Genomic DNA, 7,621 nt, shown 5'->3' on the forward strand with positions numbered 1-7,621 from the left:
CCAAGGCTGGATCCTTTTTGCACCAGGAGGGCAAGCCTTAGGCATGGGTCCACTGCAGCAGTGAATGTCCCACTCTGAGGTTGGCTTTGTGGTGTGATCAAGGTGTGTCCGGGAGACGGCCGAAACCCCCAGCTCTGGGGGAACCTGGTCTAGGTGCTCCCTCACAAAACTGGCTGCTCCAGACCAGCGAGTTGGAACTCAGTCTCCTTCTCCCCCCACCCTCACCCTGGTTCCCATAGCTGCTCCCCTGGGGCTGCCAGTGAAGTGCCCCACCCTGCACTGGGGACACCTGTGCTGTGAGGTGGAACAGGACACCTGGGTCCTGGTGCACTGACTCACTGTGTGGCCCTGGGCAAGTTATTTCTCCCCTTTGGTACCTTCCTCTTTCAGAACTAGAGCAGATGATCTTCAAGGTTCCTTGCTGCTCTACAGATTTGATGATGATGACCGCAGAATTACAGCCTGTGTGTGTGTGTGTGTGTATGTGTGTGTGTGTGTGTGTATGTGTGTGCGCGTGCTTTGCTGTTTAATAGGGTACTAGGACAGCAGGGGGGCCGTCCTTCCCCCCACGTGTGACTCTCATTACTGTCAGGAGGCGTTAAGTGGGCCCCATGGAGATGAGAACAGACCCCTTAATTAGGCACCGTTCCCAGAGCCAGGAAGGGTCTAGCCTGTGGGGCTGGAGGGGGCTGGCGGGGAGGCCGTGGCCGGGGCATCTGAAGGACTCAGCAGGTTTACACTTCACTGACCCGATGGATGAATGGGGCCTGTCCACCCACATGGGGGCCTGGAGTCTTCAATTATGGCAATTACATCAACAGGTCGGAAGGGCAGCTCTTTCCACTGAAGAGGTTCAGGGCTTAAAAGAAAAATCCTAAAGCCACTGTTTTTTTTTTTTTTTTCTTGCTTTTAAAGGGATTGGGTTGATGGGAGAAGACCCCTGTCTCCAGTCTAATTGGGCTGTGGGTAGAGAACAAAGATGTGGGCATGTTTTTGCGTCACACCTGGCTGGCACGTGCTCCTCGCTGTGCTCTGGACTTGTCCTGGCTCCTCGTTGTTGTTGGTAGCTGTCTTTGAGTCGGCCCCCAACTCATGGCGACCCCATGCACAACGGGATGAAAGTGCATGTTACTGTGCCAGACCAAGGATAAGTTGCAGATCAGACCATTGCGATCCATAGGGTTTTCATTGGAAGTAAATTGCCAGACCTTTCTTTCCAGCCTGTCTTAGTCTGGCAGCTTTGCTGTAACCTGTTCAGCATCATAGCAAAACACAAGCCTCCAGTGACAGACGAGGGGTGGGAGGAGAGTGGCTGTGCATGAGGTGCATTGGCCAGGAATCAATCCTGGGTCTCCCGCATAGAAGGCGAGAATTCTACCATAGAACTACCAATGTCTCATGGCTAGCTACTTAGGGTCTACAAAATATGTTCTTGGTTGTTGGTACTTGCAGTCGAGTTGAGTCTGACTCATGGCAACCCCATGTGTGCAGAATAGGGCCTTCTAGGCTATGATCTTTACAGGAACAGATTGGCAGGTCTTTCTCCGGTGGAGGTGTTGGGTGGGTTCTAACTACCAACCATTAGATTAGCAGCGGAGTGCTTAACCATCGCACCACCAAAGCTCCTTGTGGTAGGTGCTGTCAGAGAACTATGTGCAAAAAAGGCGATGACAAGGGAGGAAACAATTCTGACTGAAGCTCAGGCTGGATAGGTTGGTGGAGGCTTCATAGAAGTAGTGGCATCGAGCTTACGCAGGAATGAACAAACAGAGAAGAGAGAATCCTTCTAGACAGAGCAACATAAGCACAGATGCTGAGGTTTTAGGGTGGCAATTAATCGTGGGTGTAATGCGAGTGAATAGAGTGACAATGTTTCTGCAGATAGTCCTGTGACTTGATTGGGGAGTACAGACAGGACAGGTCCAGCTGCCCATTTAGTTTCTTTGGGACTCATTGCCTGGTCTATTTTATGTTCTTGTTCTGTGTTATGCCCGTCACTGGGAAGTTATTGTCCTGCCCACGCTGTCAATTACCTGAGAGGAAGAGTCCCACTTTTTTTTTTCCTTTATTAGTCCTCATCTGTTTTAATGGGTGAGTTTTATTGCCAACACCAATGTTCTCCTTCCTGAGATTTTAACATAACACTGAGTAGCTGGGTTTAGTTAAGGAGGGAAGTCAGTTTCCAGGTATGTCACTTTTTTTTTTTTTTAATAATTTTTATTGTGCTTTAAGTGAAAGTTTACAAACCAAGTCAGTCTCTCACATAAAAACTTACATACACACCTTGCTACATACTCCCAATTACTCTCCCCCTAATGAGACAGTCCACTCTCTCCCTCTACTCTCTCTTTTCGTGTCCATTTCGCCAGGTTCTAACCCCCTCTACCCTCTCATCTCCCCTCGAGGCAGGAGATGCCAACATAGTCTCAAGTGTCCACCTGATCCAAGAAGCTCACTCCTCACCAGCATCCCTCTCCAACCCATTGACCAGTCCAATCCATGTCTGAAGAGTTGGCTTCGGGAATGGTTCCTGTCCTGGGCCAACAGAAGGTCCGGGGGTCATGACCACCGGGGTCCTTCCAGTCTCAGTCAGACCATTAAGTCTGGTCTTTTTATGAGAATTTGGGGTGTTCATCCCACTGCTCTCCTGCTACCTCAGGGGTTCTCTGTTGTGCTCCCTGTCAGGGCAGTCATCGGTTGTAGCCGGGCACCATCTAATTCTTCTGGTCTCAGGATGATGTAGTCTCTGGCTCATGTGGCCTTTTCTGTCTCTTGGGCTTGTAATTACCTTGTGTCCTTGGTGTTCTTCATTCTCCTTTGATCCAGGTAGGTTGAGACCAATTGGTGCATCTTAGATGGCTGCTTGCTAGCATTTAAGACCCCAGACGCCACTCTTCAAAGTGGGATGCAGAATGTTTTCTTAATAGATTTGATTATGCCAATTGACTTAGATGTCCCCTGAAATCATGGTCCCCAAACCCCTGCCCCTGCTACACTGGCCTTCAAAGCATTCAGTTTATTCAGGAAACTTCATTGCTTTTGGTTTAGTCCAGTTGTGCTGACCTCCCCTGTGTTGGGTGTTGTCTTTCCCTTCACCTAAAATAGTTCTTATCTACCAACTAATTAGTGAATACGCCTCTCCCACCATCCCTCCCTCCCTCCTCTCGTAACCACAAAAGAATGTTTTCTTCTCAGTTTAAACTATTTCTCAAGTTCTTATAATAGTGATCTTATACAGTATTTGTCCTTTTGCAACTGACTAATTTCACTCAGCATAATGCCTTCCAGGTTCCTCCATGTTATGAAATGTTTCACAGATTCCTCACTGTTCTTTATCGATGCGTAGCATTCCATTGTGTGAATATACCATAATTTATTTATCCATTGATGGGCACCTTGGTTGCTTCCATGTTTTTGCTATTGTGAACAGTGCTGCAGTAAACATGGGTGTGCATATATCTGTTCTATGTGACTTATTTTTATGACCTAGTTGGAAAGACAGGTTGGCCACTGATGGTAACTGAGGATTGAGAAGGTGGTGTCATGTTTCGGAAATGGCCGAAGTGCTCATTTAGCACCACCTGAGATCTGTCACCGCCTTGCTCGCCATCCCACCCCATTGTGTCCACAGCAAAAGTGGCCACAGGCTCAGTACTACATGACTCCTTGCCATGGGCAGATGGCAGAGGTAGGAATACCACTGAGGGCCCAAGGGTCTACAGCAAGAGACAGAAACTCTGCTGCACCTGGAAGAGTTGGCTCCCATCTTGAACAGCCAAGAGGGGGCCCCTGCCTCTCCAAAGGCATCGTGATACTGGGGCTCTGCCTGCTCACGGCCGGGGAGGGCAAGGGTGAGAGAGAACCTTGCACAGGCTCCTGCAGAAACGAAATTGCTTCCTAGAATTGGCATCCAAGCAGACACAGGGTGTGTTGTGAACTGAATCATGTCCCCCCCAAAAGGTATGTTGAGGTCCTAACCCCTGGTACCTGTGAAGGTGACCTCCTTTGGAAATAGGGTCTTTGAATATGTTATTAGTTATGTGAACATGAAGTCATACTGAAGCAGGGTGAGTTGTGTCCAAGGAGACAGACAGAGGAAGGATGAATGTGTGGAGATACGTATACAAGCTAAAAAACTCCTGGAGCGGCCAGAAATGGGGAGAGGCACAAAAGTATCTTCCCCTGAGATTCTAGAATTCAGAGGGAACATGACACAGTTTGGACTTCTAGCCTCCGGAACTGTGAGACAAGAAATTTCCGATGTTTTAAGCCACCCCCTTTGTCATGGCAGCACTAAGAAATGAAAACAAACAAAAAAACTCAGTTACCGTCAAGTTGATTCTGACTCATGGTGACCCCATGTGTGTCAGAGCAGAACTGTGCTCCATGGGATTTTCTTTTCTTTCTAAATTTTATTTATTTTGTTATTGTCACTGAGAATACACACAGCAAAACATACACCAATTCAACAGTGTCTACGTGTACAATGTGGTGACATTGCTTACGTTCTTGGAGTTGTACAACCATTTTCACCCCCTTTTTCTGAATTTTTCCTCCCTCATAAACTCACTGTCTCCTAAGGTTCCCATGTAATTTTTCAAGTTGCTGTTGTCAATTTGATTCCATACAGATAGTTCTTAGGAGACTATAATGCTCAAGGCAGATCTTTTTTACTAGCTAAGCTAAACTATTGCTCAGTTTTAAATTACTTCAGGGGATATTTTTGGTTTAGGGCTTAAAGATTATCTCAGGGCAGTAATTTCAGGGGTTCATCCAGCCTCCATGGCTGCAGAAAGTCTGGAGCCCATGAGAATTTGAAATTCTGTTCTGCATTTGCTCCCTTTTAATCAGGATTCTTCTGTAGAATCTTTGATCAAAATGTTCAGCCATGGTAGTTGGGCACCATCCAGTTCTTCTGGTCTCGTGGCAAAGGAGGCAGTTATTTATGAAAGCAATTAGTCACACATTCCATATCATCCTTCTATTTCGCACTCTTCTTCTTCTTCTTCTTCTTCTGTTGCTCCAAGTGTGTAAAGACCAATGTCGTGCCTTGGATGGCTGTTTGCAAGCTTTTAAGACCCCAGACACTACACAATGAACCAGGAGGTAGAACAGAAGCACTAAACATGTTATTAGGCCAATTAACTGGGATGTCCCATGAAGCCATAACCCTAAACACCAAAACCAAGGAACCAGATCCCATGAGGTGTTTGACTGTACATCAGTAGCCTCAACAGCTATTCTTTTTTTGTCATTGTTGTAAATATATCTATCATACGCTTTTGCCAGTTCAATTTTTTACAGGTATACAACTTATTGACAGTAATTACAATAATCGGCTGTGCAACCCTACCCTTAATCAATGGGATTTTTCCATCACCATTATCCCCCCATTTTTCCCCTCTCTACCACCCTGGTAACCACTAACAAACTTTGGTCTCTATGCATTTGCCATTCTTTATCTTTTTATATAAGTGATCTCATGTAATATTTGTCCTCCTCCATCGGTTTTTCAATGGCTGATTTTTTGGAAGTAGATTGCCAGGCCTATCTTTTGAGACATCTCTGGGTGGACTTGAACTTCCAACCTTTGAGTTAACAGCCAAGCATATGAACCATGTGCACTAATACAGAGTGTAAACAGTTGTCTTGCAGGTTCGGAGACTCGTAGCTGGACATGAGGGTTGAGCTCTTATGTGCTTCTCCCGGTCCTCTGTGCATTTGTGCTGCAGCTTGTTGGAACTCCTTTGTAGGGACCTCTCAAGTGTGCAAGCGTTGTGGTGTGGTGCATGCTAAGACTCCTTTTGCTCTGTTCTGAGCTTCTGAGTTAAAGGGAAGGACTTTGTCTTGCTTGAACTGGACAGCGCCCTTGGGTGCTAGTTAATATTCAACCGTACTTGCAAATAAGGGTTATCTGTTTTCTTTCCTGACAAGGGTATTGGGGCAAATGACTTTCTGCACCATTGCACTCTATATTAGTGCTTATTCTCTTTGGGCAAAGGAGAGAGATGGAACTCTCTCTTATCTCTGCTCCTTTTTAGTTCTCTGTTGTTGTAAGAGGCTGACTTGTAAAAGTGGATTGTTGTCTAGGTGTATCTGCACTGGCGTAGAGGGGGGAGGGAGAAGGGGCAGCATGATGCAGTAAAGATAGCCTGTGATTTGTAGCCAGGTAGGACTAAGGTGCACCTGACCCAAGCCATGGTCTTTTCAATCATCTCACATATATGTGGAGGCTGGACAATGAAAAAAGAAGACCAAAGAAGACTTGATGCATTTGAATTGTGGTGTTGGCAAAGAATATTGAATATACCATGGACTACCAGAAGAATGAACAAATCAGTCTTAGAAGAAAGACAACCAGAATGCTCCTTTGGCTTGCTTACTTTGCACATGTCATCAGGAAGGACCAGTTGCTAGAAAAGGAGATCATGTTTGGTAAAGTAGAGGGGTCAGCAAGAATGAGGGCATCCTCAGTGAGATGGATTGACACGATGGCCACAACTATGGGCTCAAATATACCAATGACTATGAAGATGGTGCAGGACCAGGCAACATTTTGCTCTGTTGTGCGTAAGGTCTCCATGAGTTGGAGTCGACTCGGTGGCACCTAACAACTACTCTAGGACTGGATTCAGATCTGGGCTTCTCCATTTACTAGTTGTGGGGCTTGGGAACATACCTTCACCTTTCAGAGCCTCCATCTCCTCACTGGAAGGTGGAAGTGAGCTGCTTCCTCAGTGCATGGTGAGGACTAAAGGAGGTAGTGCAGTGGCCTCTCGGGGGCTTGTTGGTTAACTCTGAATCTGGATGAGTCACAGCCCTCAGGGGTCTAGAGATGGGGAATCAAAAGGCTTTCAGTTCATGAAAACCATTTCATGTCAGAGCCAGGGGCAAGCCAGTGGTTGATAGAGTCAACCCCTTTATCAGCCAGAAAAGGAAACTGCAGGCAGGAACACCCTGCCGTCAGGGTCCCTGTTGCTGCCACGCCTGTCCTCAGGCCCACACAAACACCACAGAAGGGAGAGCCCCAGCACCCGCAGGTTTCCCCGGGGCCTGTTCTTACACCCACCCTTCCGCCACCTGACTTGGCATTTGCTCTCTCAGCTCCACTTTACCTTGTCCTTTGGACTTGACACTTGCTGGTTCCCGCTATGGCCTCAAACCCACTCATCAGTGACTATGATTATACTGCTGCTGCTGGCTGCCTCTGGTGTGCACACCTCCCTTTTCAGGGGGACCAGGAGCTCAGTGCTTCCAGAGAGATCTTTTCTCTTCTTCCCTGGTGCTGCAGTGGTTTCTGGGATGGCATTTCTTCTCTCTCTCTCTTATACTGTGGGGAGCAGTCTTTGAGGATGTTTGGGGTGAACATATGCTATATGCCTGCTTCATCAAGCAGTAGGTATCAGCAGGAGGAAAAGGATGTCCTTAAAGTGCTGTGAAGAAGTCAGAAAAGCCTCTCAGCCTCCCTTTAATGGCCAGAGAAAAATTATGAGCAAGCAAGCTCCTGGTATCAGAGACTGAATCTATCTCCTGTCCATGTGATGGAGTGTCTTAAAAAATTCATCTACCTGCTCTGAGCCTTAGTTTTCTTTGCCGTAAAATGGGGGCAATAATGATTCCA

This window comes from Loxodonta africana, chromosome 1, assembly GCF_030014295.1.
Source record: "Loxodonta africana isolate mLoxAfr1 chromosome 1, mLoxAfr1.hap2, whole genome shotgun sequence".
NCBI classification, from domain to species: Eukaryota; Metazoa; Chordata; class Mammalia; order Proboscidea; family Elephantidae; genus Loxodonta; species Loxodonta africana.